The sequence below is a fragment of the Pseudophryne corroboree genome, unplaced genomic scaffold (assembly GCF_028390025.1).
Source record: "Pseudophryne corroboree isolate aPseCor3 unplaced genomic scaffold, aPseCor3.hap2 scaffold_1893, whole genome shotgun sequence".
NCBI lineage: Eukaryota > Metazoa > Chordata > Amphibia > Anura > Myobatrachidae > Pseudophryne > Pseudophryne corroboree.
Window position 1 is genome coordinate 65,959 of NW_026968531.1, and position 6,411 is coordinate 72,369.

At 43.1% G+C, this 6,411-nt stretch overlaps 4 non-coding genes across 4 annotated transcripts; all 4 read left to right on the forward strand.

The window, feature by feature from the left end:
* Positions 1–2,544: 2,544 nt before the first annotated feature.
* LOC135003664 (U1 spliceosomal RNA) lies at positions 2,545–2,708 on the forward strand. Its single transcript, XR_010204657.1, has one exon. It is a non-coding gene; the product is annotated as a U1 spliceosomal RNA (small nuclear RNA).
* Positions 2,709–2,860: 152 nt separating this feature from the next.
* On the forward strand, positions 2,861–3,023 carry LOC135003666 (U1 spliceosomal RNA). The gene has a single exon (XR_010204659.1). It is a non-coding gene; the product is annotated as a U1 spliceosomal RNA (small nuclear RNA).
* Positions 3,024–3,694: 671 nt separating this feature from the next.
* LOC135003665 (U1 spliceosomal RNA) lies at positions 3,695–3,858 on the forward strand. The gene has a single exon (XR_010204658.1). It is a non-coding gene; the product is annotated as a U1 spliceosomal RNA (small nuclear RNA).
* Positions 3,859–4,010: 152 nt separating this feature from the next.
* Positions 4,011–4,173, forward strand: LOC135003662 (U1 spliceosomal RNA). Its single transcript, XR_010204656.1, has one exon. It is a non-coding gene; the product is annotated as a U1 spliceosomal RNA (small nuclear RNA).
* Positions 4,174–6,411: the final 2,238 nt, after the last annotated feature.

Genomic DNA, 6,411 nt, shown 5'->3' on the forward strand with positions numbered 1-6,411 from the left:
GCGCTGGGGTATGTGCTGGCATACTCTCTCTCTGTCTCTCCAAAGGGCCTTGTGGGGAAAATGTCTTCAGTATTGGCAAGGAAAAGCTGTCTTGTACCTTTGCATTTTTCTCCCAAACGAAGGACACTAGAAAGAAAATTTTAAAGCCTCCTGTTAGGCCATCATCTACACGACATAGCCCTGAATTTTCCAATGCGTAGCTCTTTGCAAAAGAGAGATATTGGCAAGGAAAAGCTGTCTTGTACCTTTGCATTTTTCTCCCAAACGAAGGACACTAGAAAGAAAATTTTAAAGCCTCCTGTTAGGCCATCATCTACACGACATAGCCCTGAATTTTCCAATGCGCAGCTCTTTGCAAAAGAGAGATATTGGCAAGGAAAAGCTGTCTTGTACCATTGCATTTTTCTCCCAAACGAAGGCACTAGAAAGAAAATTTTAAAGCCTCCTGTTAGGCCATCATCTACACGACATAGCCCTGAATTTTCCAATGCGCAGCTCTTTGCAAAAGAGAGATATTGGCAAGGAAAAGCTGTCTTGTACCTTTGCATTTTTCTCCCAAACGAAGGACACTAGAAAGAAAATGTTAAAGCCTCCTGTTAGGCCATCATCTACACGACATAGCCCTGAATTTTCCAATGCGCAGCTCTTTGCAAAAGAGAGATATTGGCAAGGAAAAGCTGTCTTGTACCATTGCATTTTTCTCCCAAACGAAGGACACTAGAAAGAAAATTTTAAAGCCTCCTGTTAGGCCATCATCTACACGACATAGCCCTAAATTTTCCAATGCATAGCTCTTTGCAAAAGAGAGATATTGGCAAGGAAAAGCTGTCTTGTACCTTTGCATTTTTCTCCCAAACGAAGGACACTAGAAAGAAAATTTTAAAGCCTCCTGTTAGGCCATCATCTACACGACATAGCCCTGAATTTTCCAATGCGCAGCTCTTTGCAAAAGAGAGATATTGGCAAGGAAAAGCTGTCTTGTACCTTTGCATTTTTCTCCCAAACGAAGGTCACTAGAAAGAAAATTTTAAAGCCTCCTGTTAGGCCATCATCTACACGACATAGCCCTGAATTTTCCAATGCGTAGCTCTTTGCAAAAGAGAGATATTGGCAAGGAAAAGCTGTCTTGTACCTTTGCATTTTTCTCCCAAACGAAGGACACTAGAAAGAAAATTTTAAAGCCTCCTGTTAGGCCATCATCTACACGACATAGCCCTGAATTTTCCAATGCGCAGCTCTTTGCAAAAGAGAGATATTGGCAAGGAAAAGCTGTCTTGTACCTTTGCATTTTTCTCCCAAACGAAGGTCACTAGAAAGAAAATTTTAAAGCCTCCTGTTAGGCCATCATCTACACGACATAGCCCTGAATTTTCCAATGCGTAGCTCTTTGCAAAAGAGAGATATTGGCAAGGAAAAGCTGTCTTGTACCTTTGCATTTTTCTCCCAAACGAAGGACACTAGAAAGAAAATTTTAAAGCCTCCTGTTAGGCCATCATCTACACGACATAGCCCTGAATTTTCCAATGCGCAGCTCTTTGCAAAAGAGAGATATTGGCAAGGAAAAGCTGTCTTGTACCTTTGCATTTTTCTCCCAAACGAAGGTCACTAGAAAGAAAATTTTAAAGCCTCCTGTTAGGCCATCATCTACACGACATAGCCCTGAATTTTCCAATGCGTAGCTCTTTGCAAAAGAGAGATATTGGCAAGGAAAAGCTGTCTTGTACCTTTGCATTTTTCTCCCAAACGAAGGACACTAGAAAGAAAATTTTAAAGCCTCCTGTTAGGCCATCATCTACACGACATAGCCCTGAATTTTCCAATACTTGACTGCATAATTTGTGTTTCCCCTGGTCGGCTCTCATATAATTCAGATCTCTTTGTCTCAGGTCTCTCTCCAGCCTAGTTTGCTGTCTGTTTCCACTTCCCTTTTCTTGAGCCGCTCCCTTCTATGCCCTTGCGCACTATCCTGACTTCTCCCGTCTGCTTACTTTGTGCCTTCCAACGCACAATGCGAACTACAGGTAGTGCTGCAGGGCCCACACCCTTTTATTTGCCTTACAGAGCAGCTCTGGAGCTGTTACAGTGCCCAGCTGCTGCAAGAAATCAGCTTGAATGCTTCAGGGGCTGGGGCATAGCCAACATGAGCCCCACACCGAATGAGGGTGCAGGTGTTTAATGCGAACTAGGGGTCATCCAAGCGCCGCAAAAGGCCGCCATGCCCTGCACGCCCCTTTTCTCTTTTCATATGCAGATGAGGGTTGAAGCCAACTTTGACCCACTGCTTGGATGACATCACCATATGCAAATCCATCTGCTGCAGGCCTTCCCCCAGGAATGCTTGTACTAGTTGTTGCATTTGGTTTGTTGTTTGGGGGTGCTTCAGTATTAGGCAGCCTTCTGCCCTCCCATGTTCATCTGAAAATATGTGTTCTCCCTGCAGTTGTTGTCCCCAGATGAGAGTTCCCTTGTGCTGCCTCAGTTGAATCTCCTTTACTTGACAGAGATGTGCCTGAGCAGCGGCCCTCCCCAGCCCTATCCCAAATCATACTTATTTTGCATAGGAGATACCATGGTCATGAAGATTGTTCTCCCAGGGTGAGGTTCATTCATTGCATTCTGGGTATGCTGACCCCTGTGATTTCCCCAAATGTGGGAAACTCGACTGCATTATTTGTGGTAGAGGGGGACTGTGTTTGTGCTTTCCTCTGGTCAGCTCTGGTAAAAGTCAGATTTCTTTGTCTCAGATCTTCCTCTAGCCTTGTTCCTCTTTCAAGAGTTCCCTTGTGCTGCCTCAGTTGGATCTCCTTCACTTGACAGGGGGGTGCCCGAGCAGCGACCCTCCCCAGCTCTAGCCCAACTCCTACTTACCTGCCAGGTGAGATACTATGATCATGAAGGTGCTTCTCCCAGGGCAAGGCTCACCCATTGCACTCTGGGTGTGCTGCTCCTGCAATTTCCCCAAATGTGGGACACTTGACTGCATAATTTGTGTTTCCCCTGGTCGGCTCTCGTATAATTCAGATCTCTTTGTCTCAGGTCTCTCTCCAGCCTAGTTTGCTGTCTGTTTCCACTTCTCTTTTCTTGAGCCGCTCCCTTCTATGCCCTTGCGCACTATCCTGACTTCTCCCGTCTGCTTACTTTGTGCCTTCCAATGCACAATGCAAACTACAGGTAGTGCTGCAGGGCCCACACCCTTTTACTTGCCTTACAGAGCAGCTCTGGAGCTGTTACAGTGCCCAGCTGCTGTAAGAAATCAGCGTGAATGCTTCAGGGGCTGGGGCATAGCCAACATGAGACCCACACCGAAGGAGGGTGGAGATGTTTAATGTGAATTAGGGGTCATCCAAGCGCCACAAAAGGACGCCATGCCCTGCACATCCCTTTTTTCTTTTCATATGCAGACGAGGGTTGAAGCCAACTTTGACCCACTGCTTGGATGACATCACCATATGCAAATCCATCTGCTGTAGGCCTTCCCCCAGGAATGCTTGTACTAGTTGTTGCATTTGGTTTGTTGTTTGGGGGTGCTTCAGTATTAGGCAGCCTTCTGCCCTCCCATGTTCATCTGAAAATATGTGTTCTCCCAGCAGTTGTTGTCCCCAGATGAGAGTTCCCTTGTGCTGCCTCAGTTGAATCTCCTTTACTTGACAGAGATGTGCCTGAGCAGCGGCCCTCCCCAGCTCTATCCCAAATCATACTTATTTTGCATAGGAGATACCATGGTCATGAAGATTGTTCTCCCAGGGTGAGGTTCATTCATTGCATTCTGGGTATGCTGACTCCTATGATTTCCCCAAATGTGGGAAACTCGACTGCATTATTTGTGGTAGTGGGGGACTGTGTTTGTGCTTTCCTCTGGTCAGCTCTGGTAAAAGCCAGATTTCTGTGTCTCAGATCTTCCTCTAGCCTTGTTCTTCTTTCGAGAGTTCTCTTGTGCTGCCTCAGTTGGATCTCCTTCACTTGACAGGGGGTTGCCCGAGCAGCGACCCTCCTCAGCTCTTGCCCAACTCCTACTTACCTGCCAGGTGAGATACTATGATCATGAAGGTGCTTCTCCCAGGGCAAGGCTCACCCATTGCACTCTGTGTGTGCTGCTCCAGCTATTTCCCCAAATGTGGGAAACTCGACTGCATAATTTGTGTTTCCCCTGGTCGGCTCTCGTATAATTCAGATCTCTTTGTCTCAGGTCTCTCTCCAGCCTAGTTTGCTGTCTGTTTCCACTTCTCTTTTCTTGAGCCGCTCCCTTCTATGCCCTTGCGCACTATCCTGACTTCTCCCGTCTGCTTACTTTGTGCCTTCCAACGCACAATGCGAACTACAGGTAGTGCTGCAGGGCCCACACCCTTTTAGTTGCCTTACAGAGCAGCTCTGGAGCTGTTACAGTGCCCAGCTGCTGCAAGAAATCAGCTTGAATGTTCTTCGTTGATTGATGGAAGAAACATCTTACAAAAACTCTCCAGATTATTGACTTTTTAAAGTTTTTCTAGGAAACGTTCTAGATGAATGCTTATTAGCGTTTGTCAGAATGTACGTTTGCAAAGTGTCTCTGTGGCGCAATCAGTTAGCGTGCTCGGTTATTATCCAAAAGGTTGGTGGTTCAATCCCACCCAGGGACGTAATTTACCTTGTTATCAGATTTTGGTGATCTTTAAGTAGACAAGTCAAAATTTCAAACCCCCTCTTGTGGTGTAGGGTACCTGGCCTTCTCTGATGTAATCAGAGTTAGATTTGATTAAGTGATTTTATAAAAAAAACAGCTAGGAAGCACAATTTAGCAGTGGGTTGCAGAGAAAAAGAAATATGCTGGCAAAAAATCCAATTGAGTGATTAAACAGCTCTTCATTTTCTGGCTTTATTTTTATGCTAACAAATTTGTTCTCTGAAAAGTGTCCACAAAGCCAAGTATCTGATTAACACCTTTGTAGGGATGGTTTTTCACCTATTACTAAATTAAACTTGCTTCATTGGAAAGGCAGCAAGATGCATCGTCATTTCAATATCTACTGAAATAATACAGGTTGACACCAGGAAACATTAACGCCACTGCATCCTTGCTGCTTTCTCATGTGGAAGTCTGTTTAATGTGAAAACAAGGTGATATCTAATTAGCACACAGGTAAGGAATTAAGAAAATCTTTATTTAAGGGTGAAGATGTTTCTAACAAAATCGTTGCCCCAATGCATCATTGAAATTCAAGCTGGAAAGATGATTTTAATATATCACTTGTACATTTTGTATTGCTCTTCTGGTGACAATGTAGTTTGTTTTTGTCAATTACCATTTTAATAATAGGGTAAAGAAAATTAAGTGGATTTTTGAAAGAAAACAATACTGTCAATATACTATTAAACAAATTAAAATGGTAAAAGTTATTGTACTTTAAGTAAAAATAAAAGAGCCAAAATATCAATCCCAATTTTGGATTACTTTAATTTAAAAAAAATGCATATAGCAGAGGATAGTTTCAATCTGCCTACCTCTGGGTTATCGGCCCAGCATGCTTCCATTGCAGTACTCTGCTGCACATGTAAGTGCAAGAGATCCTGAAGCACTCACTCATCGTGGGAAAGTACCAATGTGTTTCTTCGTTGGTTGATGGAAGAAACATCTTACAAAAACTCTCCAGATTATTGACTTTTTAAAGTTTTTCTAGGAAACGTTCTAGATGAATGCTTATTAGCCTTTGTCAGTATGTACTTTTTGCAAAGTGTCTCAGTGGCGCAATCGGTTAGTGTGTTCGGCTATTAACCAAAAGGTTGGTGGTTCAATCCCACCCAGGGATGTAATTGACCTTGTGATCAGATTTTGGTGATATTTAAGTAGACAAGTCAAAATTTCAAACCCCCTGTTATGGTGTGGGTACCTGGCCTTCCCTGATGTAATCAGAGTTAGATTTGATTCAGTGATTTTATAAAAACAGCTAGGAAGCACAATTTAGCAGTAGGTTGCAGAGAAAAAAAATATGCTGGCAAAAAAATCCAATTGAGTGATTAAACAGCTCTTCATTTTCTGGTTTATTTTTATGATAACAAATTTGTTCTCTGAAAAGTGTCCACAAAGCCAAGTCTCTGATTAACACCTTTGTAGGGATGGTTTTTCACCTATTACTAAATTAAACTTGCTTCATTGGAAAGGCAGCAAGATGCATCCTCATTTCAATGTCTACTGAAATAATACAGGTTGACACCAGGAAACATTAACGCCACTGCATCCTTGCTGCTTTCTCATGTGGAAGTCTGTTTAATGTGAAAACAAGGTGATATCTAATTAGCACACAGGTAAGGAATTAAGAAAATCTTTATTTAAGGGTGAAGATGTTTCTCACAAAATCGTTGCCCCAATGCATCATTGAAATTCAAGCTGGAAAGATGATTTTAATATATCACTTGTACATTTTGTATTGCTCTTCT